At 46.2% G+C, this 16,922-nt stretch overlaps 1 protein-coding gene across 1 annotated transcript in view; it reads right to left on the bottom strand.

The window, feature by feature from the left end:
• Positions 1-16,922, bottom strand: part of pvrl2l (PVR cell adhesion molecule related 2 like) — a 53,006-nt gene that overhangs the window by 14,021 nt on the left and 22,063 nt on the right. The gene's annotated exons all lie outside the window — the stretch shown is intronic.

Genomic DNA, 16,922 nt, shown 5'->3' with positions numbered 1-16,922 from the left:
GCCAAGTTCATTTCGCATGGGAGACTCAAGAGGAAATGCACTGAACTACCATACCATTACATTACATTACATTTCCATTCAGTAGACGCTTTTATCCAAGAAAATTACAAGAGAGGCAAAACACAATCCAAGCATGTAGCCGTTACAGAGGCTGACTGAGCTACAAGTGGTGCAGCCAAGGTCAATGACTGACCAGTCACAAATGCAAGAGCAGTTGAGGAAATGTGGCAGTAAACCACAGTCAAAAACAGGTAGAAAAAGTGTCGATGATCAATACCATTCAATATTCCTGCAGATAATCCAGCAGAGACATGTCACTTTAACGTCAGTTAAAATAAATAAATAAATAAATAAAAACAGTGCGATAACAGAGTTAAATGGGGAGGGCCAGAAGAACATAAATAATTCCTGCCAAGTCCACACCTGCTACTGTCTGGTGTGGAAACTGAGGAGAGACCTACTATACAGAATCTGGGGTCAAAGGATATGTGCCAGCCCCTGAACCACCCCCTACATAAAACTTTCCCTTCAGAAGGACACCCACGTCACACAACACATGACACATAAACTAAACTGACATCCAGCACTCCATCCATATACTCCAGAACATCCATATACACGTAACATAGCATTCATTTTATTCATTCATCTTTATATATAAGTAGGTTATGTGCTGTTAAGTTGGACATAATGTGGCTTGACATCAAAGTAAGTCCATTCACACACACACAGGTGCACGCGCAAATACACACACACTCGCGTGCGTGCGCACACACACACCTGCTGGCTTAAATGTGCTCACTTCAGCTCAGCTGCAGTATGACTCAGTATATGAATACAGTAAACAGACAGTTCACCAGGAAACACTGAAAAGTCTTCGAAAGGATGACAGGGTGTGTGTATGTGTGTGTGTGTGTGAGAGAGAGAGACCCTACTTTACTTCACTCTGAAGCCATAAATCTGTGACTCAGTCATGTCCTTCACTGTGAACTATTAGCCTGCCAGATAAGCTCACTGACTAAACCTGAAAGAGCACACACAGATCCCACCCATTTCACCATTGTTCCAAGTTCTTCTTAGGCTCTTTATTTAACCCCCCTCTCCAAGAGCCTGACCTATGAATAAGTCACAGATCTGCTGTTTCCCGTAAGTGGAGTCATTCCTATTTGAGCACTCCACGGCACTCCTGCCCACAGTCTGCTGCTCAGAACAGAAAAAGAAAGAGAAAGAAGACACAGAGAGAGAGAGAGAGAGAGAGAGAGAGAGAGAGAAAGTGAGAGAGAGAGAGAGAAAGTGAGAGAGAGAGAGAGAGAGAGAGAGAGAGAGGGAGAGAGAGAGAGAGAGAGAGAGAGAGAAAGTGAGAGAGAGAGAGAGAGAGAGAGAGAGAGAGAGAGAGAGGGGGAGAGAGAGGGAGAGGGAGAGAGAAAGTGAGAGAGAGAGAGAGAGAGAGAGAGAGAGAAAGTGAGAGAGAGAGAGAGAGAGAGAGAGTGAGTGAGAGAGAGAGGGGGAGACAGAGGGAGAGAGAGGGAGAGGGAGGGAGGGAGAAACCCCCACCCCACCCCCCCAGCAGGTTGAGCCATTGCTGCTGATTTCCGATGTTTGCCCAGATGAAGAGAAGCGATAGGAGCTTTAAAACAGTGGGCCAGCCGCTGCACTGCTCATTTAAACAAAAGAACAGCCGGCTCCTCAGCACTTTGGAGATTAAACTCTTTAAAACACAATGACTTGCCAAAAAAAAAAGGGGGGGGGGCAGGGAACTACATTCATCCAACACGCTCCTCCGATGTTTACGTAGTGATGCACAATTTAAAGGCATCGAGCTCCTGGTGTCAAGTCCATTTCAAATCTTTGAAAGGCAAAGTGCCGACATTCTCTGGTTTGCTTAACTGGTCTCAGACATGTTAATCTACATGCTGCAATTCCATATCTACAAAAAAAAAAATTAAAACAGAGGTATAGACCAACACACGACACCTCACAACGAGCAGATGCCACAGATAGGAATTTTTGTCTATCACTGTGTGGTAATTCAATGAGCTTCATGTTAGCATGTCGGCTAACGTTACCATGCTCCTCCAATGCTGGGCTTGGGTTTATTCAGACGTCCTTTGTTGCCTCTTGGCAAAAGGCCAACGTCCTCAGTCATGCCTCAGTGGGTAGAGGCCGAGTGAGGGACAGTGGTCATCTCAGTGGCATGCTAAAAGGCTAGAGGTCATTAAGATCATTCGCAGTTTAAAGATGGGCCTGTTGCTGACCCAGGTCAACCCCAGGGGTTAAACGTATTGAGAGAGAGAGAGAGAGAGAGAGAGAGAGAGAGAGAGAGAGAGAGAGAGCCTTCCTGAAAATTAATTTACGTGCGTTGGCAAAATCTGTCATTAGTGGAAATGCAGAATTTGCCTGGAGTGTCAGCTCCGTTCTCCTGGCGGTTTATTGGAATAACATGATCTCACCTTTTTGACATCTGAGCTATTGTAGCATTTTCCTCAAGGCTGCGTGTGACTAATAAACACAGATGTTGCGGAAACAGTTAAAAAAAAAAAACCAAAAAAAAAAAAAAACAGGAGCTGGCTTGCATGACTCCAATGACAGACTGCTGTTCTCACAATTCCCAGAAAATCAGCTCTCACTAAATGAGAAACATGAGGCAAGTCAGGCAGTAACCTGTGATTCTCTTCTGCGCTTGCTGATTATGCAAATTGTGTAACTGAAACACAACCAAACTGTCTACATGCAATATGTGGAACACCTTCCGCTACAGATATATTTAACTTGTCTTGGGTCTTTTCTAGAACTAATGAGATAGAGGGAGTTTCAGATTTCAAAATGAGAGTAGGAGGGGAAAAAAAAAGAGAGACACAGGCTTCCCTGTGGGTCAGAAGAACAGAGGGCAGAGGATGGAAGAGGAGAGAACGAGAGAGAACGAGAGAGAGAGAGAGAGAGAGAGAGAGAAAGAGAGTGGGGGGGGGGGCCTGAATGCTACACAGACTGAGTACTAATGCACAAATAGAGGGCAAGAGATGAGTGGGAGAGGAGGAGAGGCAGGGTGCTGCTTGTTATAGTCCACACACACACACACACACACACACACACACAGAATGACCCCAATGTTCCCTGCTGGTGCAGTGATGATACCTCTGCCATATTAAAGAAGACCTTCAATCTAAGCTGCCTAATCATACACACACACACACACACACACACACACAGATCCACCTCTCCGAATCCATTAGCTCTGCAGGTACCATGATCAGAGCCAAACGGCCTCAGAGAGAGATTAAGCTCAAAAACCCAGGTCACCTCTTTCCCCTTCTCTCTCATTTTCTCTCCCTCTCTCTCCATCACCCTTTCTCTCACCCTCTACCCTGTTTCCAATGCCTCTTGTTCCTGTTCTCTGTCTACCTACTAATCTTTCTCTCTTCATCTCTCTGTCAGGCTCTATCACTATATACCTCATATAAGACATACACTGAGAAACACACCCTGATCCAGATAAAAAGCAGATGCTCCTCACTAACACACACACGCACATGCACAAACACACACACACACACACACAGCCTCCAGCTGTTTCCCTTACCCTCTGTCTGTCAAACACACACTGCACTGACTGATCTCCTCTCTATTTTTCCTCTTTCCATCTTTCTCCCTCTCTCTCTCTCTCAAGGTCAAGCAGTGCCCCGCTCCCTCCATATCTCTCTTCCCTCTGCCCTCCTTTCATCTGTGTTATTCCTCTCCATGACTATCTGTCTCTCTCCATCTTTCCACTTCTCTCGCTTTCATCTTGTGCTTTTCTCAGTCTCCTTTCTTTCATCCTTTCTCCATTATCTTGTAGTTCATTTTTCTGCCTCTGCTGGTAACCACCGTATTCTCTCTTTCCCCCTTCTCTCTCTCTATCTCCTTTCTTCACATTTTTCTCACCACCACATAATTTCCTATATACACAGCACAATGTGAATTGCGTAAATATGTGTGAGAGAGAGAGAGAGAGAGAGAAAAAAAGAGAGAGAGAGCAGGAGGGAAGGAGGGAGGGAAGGGGAGTGTGCATGCGGTGGTAGCTATTTGGGAAAATAAAATATATGGATTCCCTGATTAATACATAAAAGCAAGGTAGAGAAGTGATATTCTGTACAGCATGTGTGTGTGTGAGAACATACGAGTGTGCGCGCTGTATTAACATTATCATGCAGGCTGTTAAGTGAAGGGAGCTAGGGGTGAATGTGAGTGAGAGTGTACGTGTGTGTGTGTCTGTGTGTGTGCACGCGTGTGTATGTATGTGTGTAAGAAGATTGCGTGCTGGGAGCATGAGGTGAACGCAAATGAGTGAGTGTGTGTGTGTGAGGGTGTGTGTAAACGATGGGTGCAGTGTTTCACCGTTCAGACTGACTTGCTCTCCCAGAGGGCTCTGTAGCCGCGGAAACAGCATGCGAGGCTGAGTAGTCCTCTGAGACGCCATGAATAAAGCCGAATATTACCCACATGCCACAGCCAAATATTACTCACAGAGGACTGTGCTGACACCGTACTACACACACACACACACACAAATTATTGGGAACACTCATAAAACTTGCCTCTGTCTGTCTCTGTGTGTGTGTGCGTGTGTGTGTGGCGCGCACGCACGCTTGCTTGTGTGTGTGTGTGAGTATGTGTGTATGCGCCTTGGGCATGTGTTTATGTACATTTGACTGCATATTCATACAGAGGCATTCATTTGATGACTGTTCACACAAAAGAGCGTAGAGCGCCCAGAGTTCTCCTCTCCATTGACAGAGATGAATTATTCATGTTTCTGCCTAAGAGGGGGGGGGGGGCTGCCTCTTATTAAATTATTGACTGACAACATCTACACGGCACCTGACCACAGAGGGAGGGAAGGAGGGAGAGACAGATTGGGTGGAGGGGAGAAAAGGGAGAGTAGAGGTAGGATGAAGAAAAAGATGAGAGAGGGAGGATGAAGGAGGAGAAATGAGGAAAACTGAAGAGGGATATTTGGGAGAGTGGGTATAAAGAAAGAGAGGGGAAAGAGAGAGAAGACAGACATGAAGAGTATAAAAGGGAAGTAGGATGGGGCGGGGGTCAAGCAATAAAGGGACAGAAAAGAGAAAGAAAGAAAGAGAGAAAGAAAGAGAGAGAGAGATTGGATTGGAAGGTGGGAAGGTGAGTATGGTGCATTACTTCCATTATTCTGTCATCCTGAAGCCCTGTTGCTATGGGCCACAGGCACCAGGACGACCGGGCTGCAATATTCATTTCACTGCCATTAGAGGCAGTTTCCTGTCCCCAGGCTGGACATCCACCTTCAGCACAATTACTCAGAGACAGAGAGAGAGAGAGAGAGAGAGAGAGAGAGAGAGAGAATGGAAGGGCCTCATTTTCTCGCCTTCATCCAATAATTGTCCTCATTCTCATTATGCAAGCACATGCCTGATCACTCTGGTGGACCTAACAGCTTGGAAATAAAGTTGTTAGCATGTTGCACTAAGCAGGGAAACTAGATCTCATGTCAACAATAACCTAAGCGAAAAAAACAAACGAGAAGAAGAATAAGTGCTCTGAGGAAACCAAACTCCATTGTTTGTATGGTTGACCTGTATTGTAAATGTGTGTGTGTGTGTGTGTGTGTGAGCATTGTTTTCTCCCCATTGCCAGATAAACACTGCACGTCACAAGTACAAAGGTGAGTTGCACCACTGTTATTACTGAGTATAAATGGTAGCCCTCCCATCAGTACGTATGCCTGACTGCCTCTACAAAACATTGTTTCCTGGACAGCCCTGGATGACCGCGGTCTCGTGCCGAGGTAGACAGGTGTCTCGTAAAGCCGGGATTAGCGGCGTGTTCATAGCAGAATCAAAGGCTAATCATGGTAATGCAAAGATGGAGAAAAATAAGAAACCTCTGTAATAAATACAAAGGCCTGGGAGAGTTTGTGTGTGTCTGTGTGCATGTGCATATGTGCATGGGTTGTTGCTGTACAGAGAGAGAGCGCATTGGTCGACAGTCTTTGTCAGAATCTATGTGAATGTGTATATACATCAGGGGTCTCGCGCACGCGCATGCCTGCCTGTGTGCGTGTGCATGTGAAATATGACTGATGCTCCACAACAGAGCTCAGACTTACACACTCTACACTCATATGTCCACTGGGCAGCGATGTCCACTTTTAGCTTCACTTCACCCCGTTAGGCAAATGCTACATTAACGTTCAGCGCTGCATTACATTAGCTTTCCATTACAGTTGAGTCAGAAAGCAGCCAATAAGCTAACCGCTAACAGCACTTACCCAGCTCGTCCGACCCAGCAAACAATTCCCGGGGAACATATACCCCCGTATGTGATAGTTTTCAAAACTACATGCACTCTCAAGTACATAAGCTATGCTGTATAGACTTCTTCTCCAGACACTTTTATTAAAACCCTACAATGCTTCGGGACTCCCTGTAGAGGTAACATGGTTAAGATCCTGGAGAATGCTCTAATGCTTTGCGGCTAGCGTTGGTCTAGCTGTGAGCTGAACGCTTACAAGCTATGATGGGTAAGACTCTGGCCGCAGGGTTTGGCTCTTTGTTCTTTTAAACCAGTCTGGCAGAAAGTTGCCAGCTGTGCAGGGGGCATTTCGGGTCTTCAGGACCAAAACCACCCTCCTTGTCACAGGCAGATGGTCCACTTGAGGATATTATGCACCTGTTACAACATGCTGACTGCGACCAGATGATGTGAAGGAGGACTGGAGAAATAGCTAATTAGAGTAACAGGACCGAAGCAATGGTTGAGGGTTCCGCCCCCACCCCCCGTCAATGCTGATCTGGGACCTGCTTTTCCTCTTTCTATTTCACTTTTAATCATTAGTTGGGGAAATAGAACTAGCATTCAGACAACGAAACTAGTTCTGATCCCACCTCTGCTAAATTGGCAGTCTTCTCCACCAACTACAATTTGCAATTTGGTTATTTTAGCCAAAGCGACTTAGAATCAGTGCATCAGTTGGATTTCTAATACCTCATGAGCAGAGATCACAATAAGACTGAGCGTCAATTTGCCCCTTCGTATTGCGCCCCTGGAATACTTTGACAAACACAGACACAGATTTTTTTTTTTTTTTTTAAGGAAAGGGGGGGTAGGCAGTGGGGGACAGGTGGGTTCTGAAGAGGTGGGTTTTCAATTTCCTGCGGAAGACGGTAAGACTAAGCTACCAGTTACGAAACTGATTTAAAATATTTTTCAATACTTAAAAAAGCCTCGAGAGACTTTATTTATTTATTTTTCTCTGAGGGAGCGAACAGACATGTTTCATTGTGAGAACAGCGAGCTAACACCAGCTCCTTGTTTCCGTTCAGTCAGTCGAAGTGAGTCAGTCCGTACAGTCGAAGCGCCATTCGTTTTCACCTCACATTTCCTCAAGGTCAGGGGTTCATTAGAACACAATTAAGTGGAACATCTTGTACAGTCTCCAGGTAAGGGATTTTTTTATATGACCCTGTATTTACAGGATCACCTCCCACTCGCATAGATATCAGATGTGTTTGCCCATATTAGATCTTTATCCCCTAAGCACAGGTGCTTTTTTAATTTTTTTTCCCTGTGTGTGTGTGTGTGTGTTTAAACCTTCTAGAATGACACAGTGCTCAGGGTTGAAGACGCATATCTGTCAAGCTGCCGAAGCTTAGCCGAGCTGCATGTCAGGTGTTTTTCACTTGCTGGTGTTATGATTCTCTCTCACTCACTCTCTCTCACACACAGGCTTTGGGATTTGAGGCTCTAAATTAGGTGGCTTTTCGCGTTTTCCCCGTTGAGGGCAATGCGCTGATTAAAAGAGCCAAACCTCAGGTCTGCTTCTCTGACGCATGAGCCAAGTTCTCTCTCTCTCTCTCTCTCTCTCTCTCTCTCCCCACCCTCAGCTGTTGATTACACACATCCCTGCCTCCCCGTTGATCCGGGGATTTCCATCGCGGTACAAAGCAAAGAATTCTGACAGAAAAACTAATTACTACTCACTCCTCGTCACGCACAGTGAAGGACACCACAGACATCCTTCTAACCCCTCCCCTCCATCAAAAAGACACCACCCCCATTGGCGCATCATGGTGTCAGTCTCATAAGAGAGGCCTGAATGGTTGATCTAAGCCATGAGTCCCATCTGGATGAATCAAAAAATGTGTTTCATTGGCCGAGCACGTGGCTACACGTCCCTGTGGGTCAAGGACCAGCTGCTTAGAGTTTTATGCTGGGAGGAAAAAGTCAGAGGGATTCCGTACCAGTCTTCATCAGAGCAGTGTAAGGAATGACAACACCGATGACTATCTTGCTCTCACGCACCCCCACACACACACACACACTCACACACACACCCACACACAGAGCTTCAGCATCTGCATATGTTGCACCTTACTCAATCAAGAACTTCAAAGGAGAAGACGTGAAACCTGCCGTGAATCAGCAAATGAGACAATTTTCTCCCTCTCTCTGTCTCCCACATATTTAATATCCGTACACTTAACCAAAGTATGAGAAACTCTTCACCATTTACAAGTAAGGAGTTGTGCTACCTCCCCAGTCCAGCTGGACCTTTTCCAAGAAACACGCTGTTTAGGGAATGGCTACAGTTGTCAAGGAGACACACTCAGGGTTTGGAGGATGATGAGGAGCAGCTGGGTGTTGAGGCAACAGCTGCTCATTCTCAGCCACATCTGGTGACGGAGAGCTCATCACTGTGACGACAGACCACAGTCTGCCAGTGAAAGGGAATTTTTTTTTTTTTTTGGGTGGGAAGGGGAGGGAAGGGGAGGGGATTGGGTGACTGGAAGAGCTTGACTCAATTTGGATAATTTTATGATGACACAGAAGGTCTGTCACTCAAAGATGCTAACAGCAGAAATGGCTGATGGCTAAAAGGCTTTTTAGTATTCTAAATATGTTTTCTGCAATGTTTCCACTGCGGGCTTTACAGGATGAAACATCTCTGCCTTCCATATCCCTGTGGATAGAGCATCTGTCCTTTCTCCATCTGTTTCTCTCTCTCTCTCTCTCTCTCTCTGTCTTTTTCTCTAAATTTATCTCTCTCTGTCGAACCCATCATTCTAGTGCTTCAAAGACAAACAGAATACAACACGCTAAGCCTGGGGTGGGTACAGACCCTGCTTGTCTCTCACTACACACACACACACACACACACACACACACACACACACACTCTCTCTCTTTAAGTAATCTACTCACTCTCCCTCCATACCTGACCTTCAGCCATTCAGGACCCTCCAAACAAAGGGCAATTTCTAATACAGCACATCATGCATATCACACTTAACATTCACCCTGATAGAATACCAGACACAAAAAATGCCTTGAGTAAACCACACATGCACACACACACGCACCATAAAGAGCTGGCTACAGTAACAAGGGTCAAATGGAGATGGTAGATAAAGCTTTTCTCCGGACACAAAGCCAAAGAGCATTCTGCAAGGCAAACAAGGAGAGTATTCTATCACAAATAAGACTGTCACAGTAAAAAATGGCTTGACAGATAGATCAGCTTTCCCATCAAGGCAGTGAAAACATTTAACCAACATAAGTAACACACACACACACACACACACACGCGCACACACACACACACGGTGGAAGTACAGAGAGCAATGCAGTTGACTCGACAGGCACACTACACTGTAAAACCACAATGTAAATTAACAGTCACCATGTTTAAATACCACACTACAGACACAGAGCTTCCTGCCAAAAAAAATCTTCAAACCATCATGTATCTGATGACAAAAATAAACACTCTGGTCTGGTTGGCTCAATTTGCGCTTGTATATTCTGTTATGTGGGTATGTGGCTGCAATTAGGTCTCGACGAGGGACCAGTCGACGACCCAGCGCTGTGTGTAGTCCACTGCGGGAGGGTTGGGGGGGGGGGGGGGGGGGCAGCGCAGCTAACCCAGTGGCTCAAATCACTCACAACTCAGACACCATTAAGATCCTATTTGCGGTTTAACTGTAGCTTCCCATTTCCCTTTCCAGAATGTACCGGAACAATTGAGCCATCCGTATATGCATTCAGCTGCATTTCCGTCTCATTACCCCCCCACCCCCCTCATTCATTTTCCTCACTGAAGGGAACTAAGATGCTCTCATAGTGAGTGGTCAGCCTTGAGCGGTCTTCATACTATGTAAAGTACAGAGGTCCATTCTCAACAGATCCATCGCTGCTTTTTGAAACGTCTCAAACTCAAGTGAGTCACATACTGATGGAGCCCCACGCTTAGAGGGAGAGATCTAAAAGGATCCACAGCATAGCCTCCATGCTCCAAATGACATTACCAAGGGTCTGGAGGGCTCTAACAGACAGGGCAAACTGTGTGCGACCAGCATCAGATGCACGTCTCAGAGGCCTAAGCTGGTTATGATTGGTACGTTGGCTGCTAATCACTCAGTCACTTCCCCCCAGAAGGTTTCTTTCATTGACCCATTAAGACATGGTGTGAATCTGGAGCCAGGGCAGCTACAGCTGAGGTCATTCACAGACGGAGGGAGTTTGATCTAAACGTCCACCACAGAGAGCGGTTCTGACGCAGTTCAAACGCCACGCAGCGGGTCTGCGTCAAAAAGTATATAGACTGAGTTCCTAGACGCGGGTGTACCGCGGAGTACAGCTTCTGCAGCAGAGGGATTTTGATGCTTTAACAGCTCGCCTTCTGTTCTGTGGGGTTTTTTTTTTCTCTCCGGCAGGGAATCTCCAGGTGTAGGCCTCCCTCATCATCACCTTCTCTTTCCTCCAACTCTCTTCCTCTCTGATCTCTCTCACTCTCACACACAAGCGCACACACACACACACACACCCCCCCCGTCACAGTACCTCATTAACAGTAGCTACAGACACCTTCTCTGTCAAGCTCAAACACTTTCCTTCCTGTTTTTAGATTCCTCAACTTATAATAAGTCACCCCCCATCTCATCTCTCTCTCTCTCTCTCATTCTTTCTCCTCGCTTTTCATTGAACTGCAGGCAAGACCCCTCTAGTCATGTCAGCTCTCTTTTGCATGCAATTCTTTCGTTTTTCTATCCTTTTCTTCCCCAACTTCATCTCTTTTTTTCCCCTGCTGTTCTTCCTCCCCATTTCCTATTCTTCCTCAGTCGTTATCTGATCGCTCTCCTTTTCCCCCTTTTTTCCTTCTTTTTCTCTGCTTCTCTCCCTCTCCCTTCCTTCCCGCGTATTCTCTCCCTCCATGTGTCTTTCAGTGTCTCTTCACTTCTCCCAGCACTTCTCTTTTCTCTCTCCTTCCTCCTTTTATCCCTTTATCTGTCTTTTCACCAAGCCACCTGGGTCTCATTAAGCCTGCTGAAAAGCCAACGGAAAACGATGTGACTTTTTTTCCCCCGCTCAAAGCCATGCTGCTGATCTCAGATCAGCGGAACAGCAGTGGCTCCGGTCGCCGAAACAAACCCAAACGGCCCCTGGTTAACCCTGGTGCCAGATGAACTGGCTGAAAAGGTTTACTGCACGAATGCACACGGTAATAAAGCCTCACATCCCACCTCATGGTGAGCTAATTAATTAGGCTCTCTTCAGCAGAAGCCTGTCTCCTACACACACACACACATACACATACACGGCTGGTACCTCTCAGTCCCCAGAGTGTGACTTCTGTCTAATGGAGTCTTGCAGCCACGGCCTCTAATGGAGTCATCAAACCATTTGTTCTTACTGAGCAGGCTCTGTGTGTGTGCGTGTGTGTGTGTGTGTGTGTGTGTGTTTCTGAGTTCACCTACAAACACACACACACACACACGCGCGCACACGCGCACGCACACACGCACGCACGCACGCACACACACACACACACACACACAAAGGGTCGATAGCCACCATGTCATTTACTCCTCATTAACCCACGCTGACTAGTGCTGGTTGGTTCTGACAGAACTGTGACCTGCAGAGGGAACAGGTCTGGTGGTCGTTTGCATTCACTAATAGACTCAAAGTCATTAATCGCAGCAAAATCAACCAAATAACAACAACACAACCTGACAGAACTCATTCAGAGACAGACACAAACCAGTTTACACCGAAGTTAATCTGTTAACTCTGTAATTCCTGGCCAGTACCACCCTGAGCACAGAGGGAATGGGGGGGGGGGGGGGGGGGGGGGGGCGTTATGCTTCTTTAAACGGAGCTGTCACCCCGGTGGGTTCTCCTAACACATTCCCACCCACTCTCACACCTTCTTTTCACTTTCTCTTCTTCTCTCTCTCAAGCTCCCTCTCTCTCACCACATTCAAATAAATAAATGCAAGGGGGGAGGGGGGGCAGTTAAAAGCTGGAGAGAAGAAAAAGTAGGGCAGTCCAACCTGAGGTGCTCAGATCTACTCAAAACCAAACCACACAGAGAGAGAGAGAGAGAGAGAGAGAGAGAGAGAGAGAACACATGAGATAAAGTGTGTGCATGTGAGTCCAGTGAGAGAGAAAGAGGGAAAAAGCTACAATTTTTAGAAATGAAACGGATTCAGCAAGTAGAGTGAAGTAAAGAGAGAATGAAATGGGACAAAAGAAGGAAGGTTGGGATGGTGCCAAGATGATGATTAAGAGATTTAAAAAGAGACAGAGAGAAATAGAGACAGCGAGAGAGAGGGGGGGGATAGATGAATAAGTTAAAAAGAGGAAAGGGGAAAAAGAGAGAGAGGTAGCAGATCTGAAACACGAAGACGCAGGGTGGAGATGAGGCGAGAGAGCGAGTGAGGGAGCAAGAGCGCAGGCTGTTGTAAAATGGGGAGTGAACAGGCTGACAGGCTACACTGGGGCCATATGCCCATGCAGTGCTGGCATGAATAATCTAAACAGGCTTAAGTAGCTCTACAGGGACACAGCACGCGTGTGGGGCTGGCAGTCTCTCTCTCTCTGTCTGTCTCTCTCTCCTCTCTATTCCCTAGGCTGTGTCTATTTAAGTGTGTGTTTAATCGGGGAGTGTCATAGCTATGATCGTGCTTGGCATCACAGCCTTTGCTCTCACACTCTTTCCTTTTGTGTGCTCAACCTCTCTCTGTCTCCTACACACACACACACACACACACACACAATTTACAGAGCCTGCAGCCTTTCCCCCCCGTCTCTGAGAGGAAATGGGAGAAAGAGGAGAAAGGAAGAGAAAGAGAGAGAAGCAGAGAGAGAGGGGGAGAGAGAGAAAGAGAGAGAAGCAGAGAGAGAGGGGGAGAGAGAGAAAGAGAGAGAAGGAGAGGAAAGGGTGAAGAATACTCCCTCATCTCCCAAGCCGTGAGGCTCAATAGTGATGATGATGAATTAATGAATCGCTGACAAACCGTCTGTGCATAGCAGAAACATGAGAGAGTGTTCCTTTTTCTTTTTTTACTGGTTTTGTTTAAAAGTCAGGCAGAGAGTTGAGCAATGTGTGTTATTGAAGCAGGGGGAGGGGCTGTCCATGGAGACTCCTGATTTGTTGGGTTCCAGTGTGGATAAATGCCCAGACCATGTCCCTCCCACCCCTCACCCTCAAAAGCCAATCCCCTGGCGCCCCAAAACACAGGCGTGGACACACACACACACATTAAAAAAAAAAAACACTCAAAAAACACAGTCCCAGTGTAAACTCATGAGGTCCTAAGGAGGGTTGGAAAGGGGGAGACCAGGGGGAGCGAGGGAGAGCCACTGAGGAGCTCTCAGAATGGAGCAGGAGTAAGGGAGGGTGATTTGGGGTTGGGGAGAAGTAGTTGTTTCTGGAGCCCACAGACTGGCTGGTCTTTCCCGTGAGCAAACACAGAGAAACATTGAAGTTTGAGAAGTGAAGGAAAAAGCCAGATAAAGCTAAGCGCTTTAAAAGGCTCCTTATCTTTTCTCCTGCTCTCCAACAGATAACCTCTCCTCTACTAAATTCATCTATTCCACTCCTCCACCAAAACTCGCCTCTCCTTCCCCAAAGTCATCCGTCCTCTCCTCCACTCCACCAAACTTAAGATTTGTCCTCTCCTCTACCAAATTGTTCCCCTCTTTCAAGTACTCCATCAACTCCAAACTCAACCCCAACCAACCCAAACCTGCCAAAATGTTCTCTCTTTAAATTTGTATCCACTGTTCTCTCTTCTTTGAGTCCATGAAATTCTTTCATTGTTCTTGCTTTCTGTCCCCCACCATCATCTTGTCTTCCTACTCTTCTGTCCTCTCTCCCTTTCTGCCTATTTCTGGTCCTAATCCATCTCTCTCTCCTCCTCTCCATAACTCTATCTGTCCACGGTTTACTGAGTCACATATTTAAATGTCACAGCAAACAGAATGACCTGATCCCTGTGTGGACACAGCTTCCTCCTCAGGAGCCAGGTAGCAGAGATGGGCGCTTTCTCTCTCTCCCTCTCTCTCCCTCTCTCTCTCTCGGCTCAGCGGTAAACCGAAGTGCCGCTCCCTGAAGCCTGAGAGACCCTCTCAGAGTATATTTATCCAGCTTTTCTCCTGAGAGAGCAATACCTTAGATTGGGTGCCTTTGTGCTAGCAGCTGGAGGAAAGCTTCCTTATCACGAGCTGATTGTTAGCATGTGGGTAAAATTAGACATCTGGGTGGGCAAACAGGATGACATCACGAGTGGACGAATGAATGGATGGCTGAAGAGAGAGAGAGAGAGAGAGAGAGGGAGAGAGAGAGAGGAAGAGTCTGAATGATTGTTGAGCGGAAATGTTAGTGGGCCTCCAGGGTAAGCATATCAATTTTGGCCATCTCATGCACCAATAAACAAACACACACACACATACATACACACCCACACACAACCCACTCACCCACATCCATACACACCCCCACACACACCATGTAGCCCACTATGAGAAATCATTCCCTCCATAGGCTCCACAACAGCAAAAACCAATAGGCAGAGGGGTCCATCTGTTAACTGTTCATCAGTTAACTTCATCAATTAACTATTAACTTATATAACTATGTAAAGCTTCTACTACAGATGGACTCATATTTATTCATAACAGGCACATGGCGTCAGATATGGTGGGTCTCGATCTTTTTTCCGATGGGCATATTCCACCGGTAACACGGTGAAATTATAATAAACTGATGAAAGGAAAGGTTTTCTTTATTTGAAACGATACATGACAGAGACCAAAATACTGCAGACATAGTATTAAAGGAAAGAAGAATAATCTAAGCTGAGACTATTTCCACTGATTCCATCTTTTAATAACGATTTTAAATGCTGAAATTCTTCTTCTTCTTCTTTTTTACGGACATGCTATAAATAGCCTACAGAGGAGCCAAGATAATCCATGCGACACACTCACACACAAACACTTTAACGCCCACTCTCACACATGCATACAGGGTTAAACTGTTCTCTCAGGGGTCCTGATGTTCATTCCTTCTCCACCCTTGACACTCCCAAGTCAAACATGCAAACACCCGCCCTTTGTGACCCCTGGTACACCCACACGGTTCTATCACAAGCCACCAGTGAACTCCCTTTAGTGCATGTACAAGGACCTCAACTAAACCATTAGAGCAGATGCTTGAAAAATGCAGCTAATGGATCCCCTTCCTCTCACAACCAACCAGCAGTTAGCACATTCCCCTCTGCTCGCGACCACCCGATAGCTAACACATCACTCTTCTCTCGCGACCGATGGCTAACGGATTCCCTTACACACTCGACTAACTGATGGCTCGTTCTCCTGAGGCAGACTTTGATGTGTGCCATTTCCCAGTCTGAAAAAATCTAGGCCGTCTCCAAATCCCAAATCTACGTCTGTTCTGGCCCATTAGCTTTAGCAGAATAGGGCAGAAAACAAGAACTGGAGAAGTTGGATCTGAACTCTTCTCCACTGCTGGGCTGTGAGTATCCTGAAGGCTAGTCCCGCGTGACTAAGCCAGGCACGTTCTGCTTATCAGCAACTGACTAAGCTACCGATGTAGCAAAAGAGGTGTTGCAATACAAGGCTGAACTGTGATCTTCAAATGGTTTTAATGAAAAATAGTTTTCAATGAAAAGCCATGACAAAAAAACTGAACAGGGGTCAGTTTGTTTGTTTCGTTGTTTGTAGACTCTAAAAGAAAAGGGTTTGCCAATCCTTCGTCTTTTCTTCACTGCACTTTTACCTTGGAACAGCTCTGGAAATGAGGCCAGCAAAGGTCAGAACTCTACACGAGCCAGCGGCCCAACACTCCCTCAGAGGTGTCCATACAGCTCCCAGCAATGTTCAGAATCACGGCTCATGTGGTCAGGAGACTGCATTATACTCCTACTCAGACAGCCATTTTAAGGGAGGAATATGATATAGAAGAGATGAAAAATTGTTAAAAGCTTTCCTTCAACGCGTAAGAGAAACGGTACGTGTCAAACACGTGTTCCTTGTTGAAGCAGCTGTGAACAGTACCACAGGATCCATGTCATCCCCAGAACGGCAGTAACAGGAGAAGAGAAGTGCCAGTGTCACACTCAGAGAGAAGAGAGGAAAGATCCTGTCTAAACATGGCTGTCATTCTCTCATGGCTTAGGACTGATGGGACAGTGGGGGACAATGTCGTTGGTCATTGCTTGAGCAGAATGAAACCAAAACAGTCAGATGCCTTTACTGGAACATGTGATGTGCTGTTTCAGCCACACACACACACACACGCCCACACACCAATACCCACACAGAAGCTGAAAACACTCATTTATACAAACACCCACACACTCTGAAAACAGTCAGGGGCATGCAGACATTCACACACACACAATAAGAAACACACAAAAACTGAAAAACACCACCCCACAGACACACAGAAAATAAAAAAACAATTAACATACCATCACAAACCAGCTGTTTATAGCCTGTTGCAGAGTCTCTGACAATAAAACAGGTGATACCAACAACCAGTAGGACAAGCCAGACCTGCTTCTATGTCCACCTGTGGCATCTGTGACATCTTTTTCAAA

This window comes from Chanos chanos, chromosome 1 (assembly GCF_902362185.1).
Source record: "Chanos chanos chromosome 1, fChaCha1.1, whole genome shotgun sequence".
Lineage (NCBI taxonomy): Eukaryota > Metazoa > Chordata > Actinopteri > Gonorynchiformes > Chanidae > Chanos > Chanos chanos.
The sequence above is the reverse complement of the archived record's forward strand: the minus strand, read 5'-3'. Positions and strand labels throughout refer to the sequence as shown.